Raw genomic sequence first — 16,594 nt, 5'->3', positions numbered from 1 at the left:
AACATGTCGAAAGACCCCCTCGTTGAAGGCTGTATGTAATGCCCCGACATCTAATTCACATAATTAAACAGCGAAATTTACCTATACTGTCGTAACTCTCTCTTGGGAATTACAAAGCAAACATCATAAAATAATCTATTAAATCCCCAAATTAACATAGTAATCATTTATATTTCTAAAATAAAAGTGCATAACTTACTAAAAAGTCTTTACTTAAACTATTATAACTTACATTAACTAGGTGAAAATTGCTGTAGTGAAATCCTCGTCACTACTTGTTTTCATCGTTCCCAGCAATACCTAAAACAGAAAATAAAAACGGTGAGCCGAAGACTCAGTAACGAGCTACTCTAGCATCGTAACATCATTTCAGTTCATTCTATTTGATAAACAGGAAGAATAGAATATCCTAAAACATTTAATAAAACATCACTTCAGAAACCTCATTTCTTTAACCTTTTTCCTTTTAACAGGATTATTCTGATCGTCATGACTTTACATGAAAACATGGTAGGACGTCTCCTACGAACAGGGGAAGCCAATGCTTCATAACAGGGGGAGCCTGGGCTCCATATCAGGGGAAGTCAGTGCTTCATATCAGGGGGAACACGGGTTTCATATCAAGGGGAACCTTGGTTCCATATTAGAGGAAGTCAGTGCTTCATATCAGGGTAACCTGAGTTCCATACCAGGGGAAGCCAGTGCTTCTTATCAGGGGGAGCTTGAGCTCCATATCTGAAAACTTGACCAGTTCTTACACTTTCATTTATCATGTTTACATTTTTTTAATGGAATAATAATCAGGAAAACTCAATCGTTCAGGATATTTCAGTAAAGTAATATAATCTCATAATTTCATAAATCATTTCTTTCAAGAATAATAATTCATTAAATCAACATTTTTCATAAAGATGCATTGTCATATACAGATTCAATCAAATCATACTTGTAATCTTGCATATCATAAAGCACGTTACAAAACATCAATTATAACATCATTCGTACGTAAATTCGTTTTGAAAGGTTTGCGGGTACTAGCAATAACCGTTACGTCAATTCCACGATTTGCTAAGTCTGAGCTACGAGTCCAAATTCTTTCAAAATAGTAAATTATTAAATTAGTAATAAAACGATAAATACTTTAAAACTAATATTTATAAATAATAAATTTAATTTTATAATTTCATAAATTAACGAAAATATTATTTAAATCAAATTTTCAGTCAAAGTATATATATATATATATAAAACATTTATCATCACAATATTAAAGTAAGTAATAATTTATTTTCATAAAACATTAACATTAATACTTAATTTAAAGAAATAATAATCACTTTGGAGTATTGGGCCAATGTAAGGATATTGGGATTGACTTGGATATTGGGTTTAAGGAATTAAAAGCAACAAAACCAATTGGGTTTTTGTTTCCTGGGAATTTTTGAATTTAAGTAACAGAGGAGAGTAGGGGCATGAAGCAGGAGAGGCGCGAAGGAAAAAGAGAGAAGGAAGGGAGGCGGTGCCCGGGTCCTGGGCTTGGGTGGCACAAAGACGCGTAACCGCACCGGGAAATTCGACGGTGGTGGTGGTTTCTAGGCGGTGCAACAACAGGATGGGAGGGAGGTCGTGTGCAATGAAGAGGAGAGAGGAAGGGGATTTGTGAGTTGGGTGGTTCAGGGAGGTGCAGCGGTGGTCCGGCGATGAGGTGGGGTGAAAATGGGTTTAGGGAGATGGATGGGGTTGTGGTGGTCGCACCGGCGGTGGTGCTGTTAGGTTATGATTCATATGACAAAACATAAATCATGCGAAAAAACCATAAAGCCAGGAAAGCATATTATTTACACATAATCATTTAGCATAGTTTAGATGCATACACTTTGTTGCGTGCCCTCCCTAGCTGCGCCCGAACCGAACAAGAACAAGTCTTTAGGACTCCAAGTGTCGTCCCTCCGTAGATAGTCCACAGCACGTCCGGATTCGCCTTAAGCTTGATCAACTAGAATCGCCCTTAAGGTACTTGGAATTTTCGGCTATTTGTAGGCAATTATGTGACTGAATTTTGCTCTCAAAATCACTTTGAATACTTGAATACTCGATATAAATTATGAGCCCTTAACTCATATTTATAGGTCATGGAATAAGTAATCGAATCCTACTAGGATACGAATTAATTAAATTAGAATCCTAGTAGAATTCTTATTTAATTAATTTATCTTTTAGGATTAGGAATTTAATCATTAAACAAATCCTATACTCTTTAGGTTTCGTATGTGAACACCTTAAGCGTACAGGCCATGCCCGCGCACAGCCCACACGGCCGCTCGGCCCACGCGAGCTACAAGCCCACGCGAGCAGCAGCAATGCTCGCAGCCCACAGCTCGCAGCTGCGCGCGCTGCCATGGCCTGCTGGGCCTGGCCTTGCGCTGGGCCTGGCGTGGCCTTGGCTGTTCGTGTGGCGCGCTTGGCTTGCTGGGCGATGGCCCGGCTTCGTGCTGGGCCTTCGTCTGGCAAGCCTCGTCCGATGCTAATTCGTACGATACGCTTCCGATTAAATTCCCGATTCCGGAATTTATTTCCGATACGAACAATATTTAATATTTTCGATTCCGGAATTAATTTCCGTTTCAAACAAATATTTAATATTTCCGTTTCCGGAATTATTTTCCGATTCCGATAATATTTCCGATTCTGACAATATTTCCGTTTCCGGCAATATTTCCGATTCCGGCAATATTTCCGATTCCGGCAATATTTCCATTTCCGATAATATTTTCCGATACGTACCATGTTTCCGTTTCCGGCAACATCTACGACTTGGATAATATTTATATTTCCGATACGATCCATATTTCCGTTTCCGGCAATATCATCGTTTCCGGAGTATTCATTTCTTGCCTTTGACGATCTCAGCTCCTACTGAAACCAAGATCCGTCGATTCCGAATATCCATAGATGGAGTATTTAATGCCATTAAATACTTGATCCGTTTACGTACTATTTGTGTGACCCTACGGGTTCAGTCAAGAGTAAGCTGTGGATTAATATAATTAATTCCACTTGAACTGAAGCGGCCTCTAGTCAGGCATTCAGCTCACTTGATCTCACTGAATTATTAACTTGTTAATTAATACTGAACCGCATTTATTAGACTTAATATTATATGCATACTTGGACCAAGGGCACTATTTCCTTCAGGTGCAACAGGGGAGAGACAGAGGGAGGCAGGGGAGTGCAGTCTGGTTCTTGTCAAAGGAAAATGGAGGGAGATGTGGTGGTGGTGGTCGACTGAAACAACCCGGCGGTGAGGCGGGGTGGTTGGTAGTGGTTAATGGTGGTGGCGGTGGTTTTAGTGGCGGCAATTACTGCCGGTGGTGGTGGTTTTTAATGGTGAAATTGAAATTGGTTTTTTTTTTATTGAAATTCAATATGAAGTTGTGGCTGATTTGTGTGAAGAATTAGAGCAGATTTTTGCTCTAATTATAGTGTTAAGTAGAGTGAAGAAGAAGGAGAAATCCTTTGAGACCAAGGCATGAACATGGACTGATTTAAGGGATGAGAGGAAGGAAGGAATTATTTCCTTCTTATTGTACGTGAAGAGCAAGGAAAGAGAAGGGAAATGTCAAATTTTATCTCTAGGGGCATTTTGGTAATTTCACATAGTTAGGCCAAAATATCTGAAATTCCATTGCTGTTTTCAGCAATTAATAAAAATAGGAATGTTTAACTAAAATAATTCTTTATAAAATATCGTTGACGAAAAATAATTTTGTTTTCGAATGAAATAAGAACGTTTCGATATTATTAAAACCTTTATAAATTACGAAATAATTAAGATTTAAAAGGTAGCTTAAGCCTGTAAATGTTAAATTAAATTATAAAATCTGAAAATAATAAATCGTGTAACAATATTAAAAATTCAAGCAACATAAAACTTCGTTAGTAAAGTTCAAGATTAGGATTTAAAATGATTTTAAGTAAAATAAAAATAATTAAGCATAATTAATCGATTTAAAAATTTCGGGGTATTACAATGTATCAGACAGCGATGCGAAAGAGGGTATTCATCATTGTCAGATCTCATCTACAACGATCGTGGTTTTGCCAGATTAGAACTTTGTTTGATCCAAATTGTTTTGTATTTGTTAGTTTTGATTTCTATTGTAGATGTCGTATGATTATTTTATCAATGAACTAATTTTTACCTTCAAAAAAAAGTAAATTTTGTGGTGCAAAAGCAACTTCATTGACAAACTAATTTATCAAATTAGCTTGCCATGCCACCTAAGATTTTAGAGTAATTAACTTTCTAGATTGTACTCCCATGGGAAGCTAATTTATCAAACTATTTTGAGTCCACCTTTACAATTTACCACTTAATTTTAATTTAATTTTACTTATTACTTAAATCTCTATTGGACAATATTTTCAAGCTAATTTGCTGGGGGAAGCTAATTTATTAAAATCATTCCACTGGTTAATCTAATAGCTTAAAACTTTTGCAAATGGCAAACAAGTCCCTAGCACAACCATTGGAGTTTCTCTAAGAAGAGTAAGTTGGTAGTTTCATGTCCAAATATAGTATACGCACAATGCAATTAAAGAAAAATACAAAACATACTAAACGAAAAGTGTAAAAATCATTTTGAAACGAGGGTAATAGTATATAATACATGTTTGATTTTCGTAAAAATAATAAAAATATATTCACGCATGTTTAAGCACAAAAGCTCAATGACTAATATTTTCAAATCACCAAATAGTCGATACATCTAAGGTACACTCGGATGCACGATGCACTCTCTCACATTTTCCCTTACATGTAAGATGAATTTAAGAATGATCACCAATAAGCATAAAAATACTCTTTGATACACGATGTACCCGTATGTACGTTATAATTTTTTTACCAAAATCACATTCCTTCATTTGACTATCATATTATATAAACCCTAATAAGATATATATACTTTGTACTTTGTATTAAGTAGTACTCCCTCCGTATCTTTCTCTTTTTTACGTTTTCCTTTTTGGGTGTTCCAAAATATTCTTTACAGTTTCTTTTATATTATCACATAAATGCTTTAATATTCTATCAAAATTTGTGTTCAATGATTATTAATTTTAACCCATTAAATTCATTGGGTCATTTAATCTCTTACACTTTTTTATTGGGACATTAAAATTTTCTCATTTTCTCAATATCAGAGTTTTGATAAAAGTGAAAACATTATAAATAAAAGTAATTTACCTTGTTTAAATAAAAAAAATAGAAATCTCAATGCACATTAATTAGCCGTTAAAATACATGAAAAGTACCAAACGTAAAAAACAAAAAGAGACGGAGAGAGTAAGATTCATGATAAAATGTAATGAAAATTCTACACGGTGAGCTTAAAAATTAGCATGTATCCCTCAATTTCTTAAAGTTTGTACATTTAATTTCACTACTTTGCACTTGTATAAACATAATTATATCTAGTCTCAGGAAATTTATAGTTAATTTGTGAAAAATAATGATAGAAAAGTAATTTTAAAATTAAAAAGTCAAATTTTGAATTTTTTTTTTTTGACATAGGATAAGTGAACAAGAAACAGAAAAACTACTATATAGCAAAACTAAAAAAAACAGAAAATAAGAAATCTAATCAGGCTCCAGTGGGTGTAGAGTAGAAACGATCCCGTCCATAACAACAGACTTGGCGCGCGTGTGAGCTTGGTGAATCTGCGCTCTCTCCACCTTGTATACGATGCATTTGTGAAACAACTTCCCCCGGTGAAGGATTTTGGAGATTGTCCAAGCCTGACTAATGTCTGAGTGGCCTCCATGATGTAGAGTATTAACAAGGTTTGTAGAATTCGTGAGTACAGAGATGGAGGAAATTGAACGAGAAAGAGCCCATTCCATTCCATATAAACAAGCAAGAGCCTCAACATGTGAGGCTAAAAGAGCCATTCCAACTGCATGCAGCACTTCCCTTATCGAAATCCCTATGATTTGTAGCTGAAGACAGGGCCCACCCCATGCCTGCTCTGCAACACCTCTTCTTCCACGCTCCATCCACCTGTAAACGGAGCTCTGTCTGACCTTCATCTGTTCTGCCAATATTAACATGCAAAATAACCAGGAGGATAATCTTGCTCTGGAGAAAGTGAAACTAGTGATTTCGTACCCGTTACCTGAAATTGATGGATTGCAACACGAATATGAGAAAAACCATTCCCACATTTCCTATATGAGCACGAAAAACTGTGTTGTTCCTTGTGATCAAAAGGCTCCATAAAGTATTTTTATAGTCAACCAAAAAAGCACTTATCACGTAAAGAGCCAACACCCAAAGCCAACGATTAAAGAAGTCGTTGGGCAAACACCCCTATATTAAATTAAAGTGTAGGAAAATTTGGTAATATTAATCCAACCTTTGGCCGATTTTTTTTTATTAATCCCATCTACGACATATTTTTTAATAATCCCACCTTTACTACCCAACGACTTTTATTGGGCTTAATAGGTCATAAACCTATTGTAGGTGGTAATATATCCCTACATGGCACTACTCTCTTTCGATATATTAATTCATCATCATCAATTCATCACCATTTCACTGACTTTTTTACCGGTTACCAGTCATTTAAGCCCAATAAAAGTCGTTGGGTAGTAAAGGTGGGATTATTAAAAAATATGTTGTAGATAGGATTAATAAAAGAAAATCGGCCAAAGGTTGGATTAATATTACCAAATTTTCCTAAAGTGTAAATGTGTTGTTTGGGAGTCATTAATTCAATATTTGGCCGTTTTCAAAAGTTGAAATGTGTTTTGTTACAAAAATTACCAAAACAAGGCAAGGAATCTAATCATCCTCGTGGTTTATCCCGTCAAAAAAAAGGTTTTATGATATGTATAATGTCAAATACTTAAATGAGCTATTGACATAACTAGCTTCTGGGCCCATTTTTCGCACGGGTTTTTACTCACTTAAAACTTGAAACTATTTGTCTGAGGGAGAAACTACAATTTTTCAAACAAATGATAAGTTATTAAGCACAATTGCACATGCAAGTTGCTATTATAATGCTTAAAAGAAAAAATAATGGCAATCTACCTACGAATGCATATATTTACAAAGAGAATGCCAATTTAAACCCGCAAAAGAATGGTTTCATCTAAGATGGATCAATAATTTTGCTGTCTAAAATTGTAGAAAATAGTTTCTCATAACTGAAACCATTTTCCAAAAATTTAAAACAGTCTCTCATCACGTACCCCCTTGTTTAACATGGTCCCTTTTCACCTTATAATACAATCCTTTGATAGAATATCTTATTGTTGAATTCTACACATTGATTTCAATAATAATAATGAACCAGCAGTAAAAATATCAACTATCAACTGCTCATATATACATATAAATGGAATTCAACTTAAAATAGAGTGAAAGAGATAGAAAGTCACCAGAGATCTTGAGGCAGCCGGCAACGTTCAATTGTGCCTTGATAGTTTGGGATGAGAAATGCAATCCAAGTGAGTATCTGCAAATGAGGTACTTATAAGGGATGTTGAATTTGTAAGAGATGTTATGAGTTAAATGACAAACTCAATTAAGTTACATTGGAAGAGAAGGTGGAGGGAGAAGAGGAGAAGATTAGGAATTGAAGAAATCAATTCATTACTTCATTGAATTAAATTGAATTAAATTTGGAGGTTATAGAAGCTGAAAGGGAGGATTGAAGGCCACGTGTATTCAAAATGTTGTTGCTTACGTGTCCGCCACATGTCTTCAAAATGATGTTGCTTATGTGTCCTTGAAATGGAGATGGTTATATTTTTTAAATACTACTACTTCCGTCTCTTTTTGTTTTTTACGTTTGGTATCTTGCACGCGTTTTAACGATTAATTAATGTGCATTGAGATTCTTTTAAGTTTGTATATAAACGAGGAAAATTACGTTTATTTATAATGTTTTCACTCTTATCAAAATTCTGATGTTGGGAAAATGAGAAAAAGTTAATGTCCCGGTGGAAAAGTGTGAGAGATTAAATGACTCAATGTATTTAATTGGTTAAAATAATAATTTGACACAAATTTTGATAGAATATTAAATCATTTATGTGATGATATAAAAGGAAATGTAAAGAACATTTTGAAACACCCAAAAAGGAAAACGTAAAGAACAAAAAGAGACGGAGGGAGTAGGTATTGATGTTTAAGGGGTAGTTTGGATGACCGTGGGAAGTAAAATTTACTAGGAAGAAGTTTTTCCCATGTATTAGCATTTCCTAGTAAGTAGATGATATTGTTTGGTTAAACATGGGAAATAAATTCTCATGGAAAGTTCCACTTATCTAGCGGAACCTAGGTAAGCAACTTCCTCCAAGTGGAACTTCCTAGGAAGTGTGATTTCCCATGTTTTTGTCAAACAAACAACCCTACAATCTTTCACTTCCTAGGAAGTCATAATTCTCTTTGTATTTCATGTCAACCAAACATCACCTAAGAATGAGAGTTTGTGGCTCTCTCTCCCTCTCCCTTTTCACTCTTCTCTATCATATTTTAGGGTTTCAGTTTTATTGGTCGTTTAGGCCAGAAGTAGTCTAATTTCTTTGGAAATTAGACTATTTCCGACCCTTTTTCTTTCTTTTCATTGTTCTCTCTTCATGTTTTGTCTTGTTTTGGTTTCTTTTCCGTTGATTTGTTCCCAATTTATTCTTGGGTTGTTCACAATTTATTTGGGTTTTCCCTAGAGTTTTCTAGGTTTTTGATTCTCATTCATGGATGGGAATTTTTTTAGAGTTTCAATAATTGGGAAGGAGATTTGGATTCATACAAGTTTAGGGTTTATCATCAACTCGTCGTTCAGAACAATTCGTGCGCAGATTGCGAAGGGCTCTACTTGAAAATATGTGAAATCATCGAAAATCACTGCTCGCGTCAAGCTAGAAGCGGTGGAGTACGAGATGTGCTTTAGGATGCAGAATAGTACTCCCCCCGTCCCTTAATACTCGCACCGCTTTCCTTTTCGGATCGTCCCTTAATACTTGCACCGCTTCTATAAATGGAAATCTTTACCAATATTATATTATTTCTCACACTTACCTACTACCCCACCTACACCCCCTATTCCCTACAAAAAATCATTTAAAAATCAACACCCCTCACTCACCACTCCCCACCACTTACACATTTCCCACTAACAATATTAAAAAAATACTCCACTGTCAACAAACACCCATTAAATTAATAAGTCAATTCAAATGCCTTAAACTCCGCACCGGTCAAACCGGTGCGAGTATTAAAGGACGGAGGGAGTAATTGTTTTTATTGTAACAGTTATGTATTTTATTTGAATCTGTGGTATGCAGATCTATTTTATCATTGTAGATGCCGTATGACCGATTATTAATGATATTATTCTTCCCCGTAAAAAAAAAAAATGAGAGTTTTTGTACAATAGATCTCTTTTTCGAATTATTCCCTCCCCCATTTGTAGTTCTATTGTCCTTTGTGCCACATTCGCACCAAAAAAATGATACTCGGATGTATAATGTAATTATTGTACCCTTAATTATCATGGACTAACTGAAATTTCCTTTCACATTCGGATTTGATGCAATGCGTATCACAAACAAACACAATAAGTCGGACTTTTAAATACAAGAAACAAATTAGATTACATGTACATGTATAATGTACTAAATCATATCCCATATGGCATTATTATGATAAATGAACACGAGCTAGATATGTGTTTCAACTTGTTCTTCAAAACTTTAAAAGTAAAAGAAGACACACACTACTATTTAAGAGTTAAATAAAAATGTGGAGATGACAGAAAATGATGTTCTAGCTAATAAGCTAACTCAATTTCATGTACTACTCCGTAGTTGATGTTCTAATGATGTTGAGCCCCATAACTTTGACCATTATTGGAAAAATATAAAAAGGGAAGAATGTTTGCAACAAAAAAAGATGGTTCCACAAAAATCATTGAAAGATTGGATGAGAGAGAGAGAGAAAAGGGGTCCAAAGGTAATCGCTTGAAGGGCAAAACTATATAATTCTTCAACCCTAATCATATTGTATGTACTCATTATAACAATTATGTACTCATTATAACAATTCCCATCTAATTGTATATGATTTCTTTTGGTGTTTTTATGTTGCTGCTCAAATTTATAAAAAAAATTCCCTCTTTTGTCATTCAACTTGTGAAATAGACCTTCATTCATTTACCATTGAAATCTTGTGTACGTCTTTAAATAATAGGTTACGTTTCTATCTGGACGGTCTGAGATAATATATAAATCAATTTTAAATATTCAATGATATGTCGGGGAAGTAAAAACTCAAACAGTGAATAAATAATATTTTATGTAACTCGATTTTCTGACAAATATATGCAATATGTGTATACAAAACGGATTATTCTTGCGTGGACTTGGTCCACAATAATATTAGTGTGGACCCAAAATTAATAATTTTTTCTAACACCCTTTTTGCATACATATGAACCTTTATTGTTCATATAGTGACTATAATAAATTAAACACCAGTTTTTTAGATATAGTAACCATTTTTTGAACCATAGTAACCTCATGTTTTTAAAAGTAAATTGTGACTTAAGGTCACATTATTCAAGCCCAACATGTATCAACGACATAAATTTGATATATTTTTTCCACAATAATCTTAAAAAACTTGCTAAAATAAATTAAAACAAGTTGTTGACCTTCTTTTAGGAATGGTCTACAATAAATTTTGTGTTGACCAAATCCATTTAAGAATTGGTGATACAAAACCACAAAAGATAATGATATGGCCGGTATAATATCCGATATCAAGTTTAAAATATCATTTAACAAAAGCTTTACGGAGTACTAATGCCCGTTCGGTATCACTGTCAGTTTTCAGTTTTTGGTTTTTTGATTTTGCAAGTCATATGATTTAGATTAAATCTATATCTATTACTATATACTAAAAGAGACACCAAGAATGACACGTGTCATTTTCTGGTGCGATTTTTTCCCGCCAAAATGTTTTTTTTAATTTTTTTTACTTTAAAATAAATAAATTACATTACGTTTTTTTTAGGAAACTAAGATAAAATATATTTTAACTAACATAGATTTGTACTGCATAATATATTATTGGAGGAAAGCTAAATCAATATTATTGTTTCCTTTATGATATAATTTTATTTATGTATTATTATAACTTTTTAATCTGATAAGAAATATAAAAATATTAATGTTAGTCTACTATTAATAATATAATACATGGTAACTGGTAAGTAAGAATGTTAATTAAAATAATAATACATGGTAAGTAGACTAACATATAAGTTTATTTATCAAGATTTTACTCAATTCAAAATATGTTGTATTTGACTAACTCGGTTATGCTCGGTCTTTTCGAAAATTAGTCTTGAGTCATTCGGGTATGGTTAACGTTGTTAGATTGTTCTACATACAAGTAAACAACTATAATTTTTAACTTTGTACAGTAATATGCAAATTTAGTTAATTTGAATATTTTTTGTAAACAACTTTGAATTTATACTTTTTCATATATCCTTTTTACTTTCATGTTTTCCTAATATCACAAGTCTTATTATTTTAATAGTAGCCGTGCGTTGCACGGGCCCTAAACTAGTAATATACTAAAAGAGAGGAAATCAATGTGGTGATGACAAATGTCACCCTATGATTCGCCTCTGTTTTAATATAAATTAATTTATAAATAATTTTTTTGTCATATTTAGCTTAATGAATTTTATGGTAATAATAACTAATATAGAAAGATCCTTAAAGAATTAAATATTCATCAATATTTTTTCTAGCAATATTTTTACTTTACACAAAGCATTTCTATATATGTATAATCAATATCATGTAAATATTTATATCTATATCTATTATTTTATCTACTTCGTGTATGCTTAATCTATTTTTAAGTAAATATGCAAATATTATGCAATTATTATGGTATATAATCCGTAGATCTATATATGTCTATCTATCTATATCTAACTATCTATATGTCTATCTATCTATCTATCTTTATCTATATACTCTACTAAAACACTCCTCATTATGAGGCGGAAAGTGTCCATGTTTATTAAATTTTATTATTGTTTTTATTCTAATAATTAACGTATTACTCCGTAGGTGATTGCTATTTAAGAAAAAATATCCTATGATATCGAATATCCTATATCTTTTACTTATGCTCACAATCCGGTTGAAGACCTCTTTGGGATAACTACTATATATGGATATGTATTAACGTCTTTTCATTATGGTAAAAATCTTGATTATCAATCACAAAAAGAATATTATTGTATGACAAGTACGTACTATATTATTTGATATAACAAATCTTGAAGACAAGAATTTAATTAAACAGGTGAATTAAAATAGACAATTACGTATTTATAGATAATTGAATCTTAAGATATTGGAATCTTAAGATATTACCGTATAATAGTCAAACTTGTTAGAATATTAATCCATGTGACAGTCAAATATTATAAATAAGTAATACCTACTTCATTATTTTAATATTGTAGAATATTTGCACAAAGTTTTCGAGATATCTATATACTATACTAAAAAAGAGAAAATGAATGTGGAGCTGACAAGTGTCACTTTTTTATTTGCCTCTCTTATAAAGTAATAAACAATTAAAAATAAAAACTTAATTATGGTATGTCAAATATGATGTTAACATGCATTAGTAAACATTAAATATAATGCAAATATGCATTACTAAACATGATTTATTGTGCCGCAATAACTTGTACAAGAGTATATGTATAACATGTTGTAAAAAAAAAGGTATAATTGTATAACCTCATTAAGTTTACTAACCATCAATATATGAATAACTGAAGGCACAAATATTTAATTAGCAAACTACATTACTTTTATTCTCTATACTTTTTATAGGATAATAGGAATACGATTAAAATTAATTATCCATTGTATAGGAATATTTATTATGTATATATTCTTTATTGAGATTATTAATAACATATACGTATAGGAATATACGAACTAATATCTCAATAAGTTATATGTATTACTACTGTACCATAAAGTAAAGATACTTAATTGTTCAACTTAATATGCTTGGCATGTATAGTGGAGAAATTATCACTCTCATACATTACTTAAGACATACACTAAGGACAATAATATGTCAAGGACACCTTGATTAAGTTGGTAATACCATGAGATAGAATTTTCAATATAGGTAGTGTTGTGGGAACTTTTACGGTGCTGACGTGGCACGCGCTCCTCGAAGGTATCAAGTATGACTTGGCACGAACTTCTGGCAACCTGCAAAACAAGGATATTCCCGTAGGAATATTCCCTCCGATGCTTAAGTAAGTATAAGCTAGAGAGATAAGTAATTTGTAGAGAGAAGGCAGAGCAAAGACAAGTTTGTTGTGGTTGGGCAAGAATTGAATGCCCTTTTACCTTGGGATCTGAGCTATTTATAGTGCTAGGGTTCCTTGGTGACTTCACCCTCAACCCTAACTATGGGACACGTGCCCCTTGGGGATTTAGGACACGTGGCCTTTGTCCTGCAATGATGGGCCTCCCATATTTGGACCGGCTTTTAAAGATAATGGGCTTTGCCCAATGGGGCTCTGTCTTTATTCTGGTGGAGTAGCAGGACTTTGGGCCTTCTTTCCAGGCCTGGGCCCATCTGATCAGCATGAGTCGTAAGCTGCCTCTTTGGGCTTTGTGGGAGATTTGTTCAAGCCCACATCATTTGCCCCTCATGAGGAGTGAAAACAGACGTTAGTTTTCACTGCTCTTGGAGTGTCCAACAGGGTGATGACGCGTGGCAGGGGTAATCATTTCTTACCCCTCTATAAATAAGTGGCCAATTTGAGTGATTTTTCCCCTCATTTCCAGTGATCACTTGAGAGAAAATAGGAGAAAGCGATTTCCGGCGTCTTATATCCACCGACATCCACTGTAGCACCGCCACGATCTTCAAAGTCGTGTTCTTGCAGTTCTTCATCCAAGTTCTTTCACAAACTCCCTTTTGATTTATCAGGTAAAGGTTTTCTTTGGAAAAATGTGTTTGTTGATTTTGATTCTTCCAAATTTTCTTCTTAGTCTTGCATGGGTCTCGTCAAACTGAAGGCGTCATCTTGTCCCGTTGACGTCTTCTATTTTCAAGTTTGTCCCTATTTTGAAGCAAATCTTGGCTTGTTGCAGGATTTAATGGCGCGAATAGAAGACGAGGACCAGTTTGAAGGAGAATCCTCTTCTCCTATAGAGGACGTCCCAGAAAGCACCGATGCCGCGCCGGCTAGTACGTCAGGTGGGGAGGAAGGTCACCTTCATCCCAGCGCCATCTTCCCACTTCAGACGTGGCTGAATTTCCTCATTCTAGAGGGGAAAGCCTATGGGGCGTCTCTGAATCTAGGTTCGGAGTATAAATTCCGCATGCCGGCTGGCATGGACTGCACCAGCTTTGGACTGGTGAAAGGAGAGTTCGCCGTTTACGGCTCGTTTTTGAAGCTAGATATGAGATTCCCCCCTCACCCCTTTGTGGTTGAGTTGCTGGACAGCTTCAATATTGGCCTGTGCCAAATGTCCCCGAACTCCTGGGCGGGTGTGTTTGGCTACATTGCTCGCTGCGAGCTTGCCGGCATCACCCCTTCTCTTCCGGCGTTCCTAAGAATCGCCTCTATGTCTCAAGTTTCGAAAGCCGCCGCGGGCTGGCTGATTCTTACACACAAAGGGGCCTATCGGACGGTGATGGGGAAGGCGTCTAAGTGGCATCACTGGAGGAAGAAGTGGGTGGTTATCAAAACCACCAATCTGGAGATGTGTGAGAGGATGAGACGCTGGAACGCCAAGCCCAACTTCGTTGGGAAAGGTGCTTCCTTACCTCCCATCTCCGCCGAGCTCTAGGAGCGGATCTCGTCGCTGTTCCTGGTCAAGCCGCTCGTCATCAAGGACAAGACGGCCTACATACCCGAGGGGTGGTTGCCTCATCTGAATCAACTTAGCAATCCCACTTTCCTCTCGGCTGTAGGCCTGTGTCCGTATATGCCGAGAGGTAATGTATCTATACTTCCCATTCTTCTGTTTAATCAAAACCGCACTAATGTCTTTATCTCGTTTTGCCAGACGAGGCCATGGGTCAGCTGGATGATGCCTCCAAAGGACAAGTGGACAGGCCGTCTTGGTTGGCGAAGGTACTCGACGCCAGTACCTTCAGAGCTTGGAAGCGTCAGCAGGCAGCCGAGCAAGCCATTCATGAGCAAATGGCTCCCCCTCCTGCTGAGGAGGAGAAGGTATTGATTAAATCTTCAGACGTGATTTCCTTTGTTGTTTACAACTTGTTTTTTTTTTATAATTTTTTTTTTTTTTTAGAAGACGAGGAAGGCGAGCACGGACGCGGCTCCTACTCCCAAACGCAGGGCTGGCGGTACAGGGAAACCCGTCTTCAAGTCGATGACGTCGAAGGCTTCTAAGGGTTTTGCCGTCCCCAAGGCTGCATCTGCTTCTCCTAGCTTGGAGAAAACTGGAGGGACAGCTGATCCTCTTGCGGGGATTCCTGAAGTCGTCCGCCGCAACATCCCTCTGAGGGCGGCGGAGAGAGTTAGGAATTCTGGGGGTAAGTTTTACTCCAACATCGTAACCACCTGCCGTTCCTCGTCTAGCAGTTCTATAGTTTCCCCCAGGGATTCTAAGGCCGTTGTTTTTCCCATAGAAATTCCCGATCCTCAGAAAGACATAGATGCTGAATTGGATCAGATCCCTTCTTCAGGCGGGTTCAATTCTCATGACCGTAAGAAGATAATGACGCTGATGCGCAGTGCCATTCCTCCCCAATATGCTGAAACCCTTCCTGAGGCGGCCGAGAATATGCTTGCCGCCATGCAGTCCTCGGCGCTGGACGTAAGTTTCATTATACCTTTATTTTTACACACTCGTTTCTTTTTGTTTGACTTACTATTTTGCACAGATGTTCATTCTGCTGGACTCGCTGAAAAAGTGGCGCACTGCTTTGGTGCATGAAGAAGCTCGTCACCGTCTTCTGGCCAGTCAGTGTGGTGACCAGCATTTTGCTGCACTGGAGAAGCTTCGCTTAGCCAGGCGGGAACAGGTTGACGCTGTGACTACCGCCCTGGCCTCTCAAAATGCTGAGAACACAACTCGTCTCCTGCATATTGATCAGAATTTTTCTGAAATGGAGGATCTCTCCAAGAAGATAAAGGAGAAAGAGGCTGAGTTTTCTCGTCTGGAGACTCAGTTTAAAGAGTTGGAGGTTCAACTGGAGGCGGCTAGCAAGGAAGTCGATTCGTCACAGAGTGTTCTCGCCCAGTCGGCCATGCTGGGTGAGAAATTGATCCGAAGGGGTATGGAGCTTGCATGGAATGCTGAATTTGCAAGCGAACGTCCCTTCAGCTGGTTTGAGAAGTTTCTCACCTATCAGATTGAGGTGGAGAAGGCTCAAAGGGAAGGACGCACCCCTCCTGAGTTCGTGCCCAGCGAGGATGAGGAATGAGTTCCTACGCGTCTTTGTTTTTATTAATGTGTTTTTGTTTTTTTGACGCCATGCTTGGT

This window comes from Spinacia oleracea, chromosome 1 (assembly GCF_020520425.1).
Source record: "Spinacia oleracea cultivar Varoflay chromosome 1, BTI_SOV_V1, whole genome shotgun sequence".
Taxonomy (NCBI): domain Eukaryota; kingdom Viridiplantae; phylum Streptophyta; class Magnoliopsida; order Caryophyllales; family Amaranthaceae; genus Spinacia; species Spinacia oleracea.
This window is presented reverse-complemented; position numbering follows the sequence as displayed.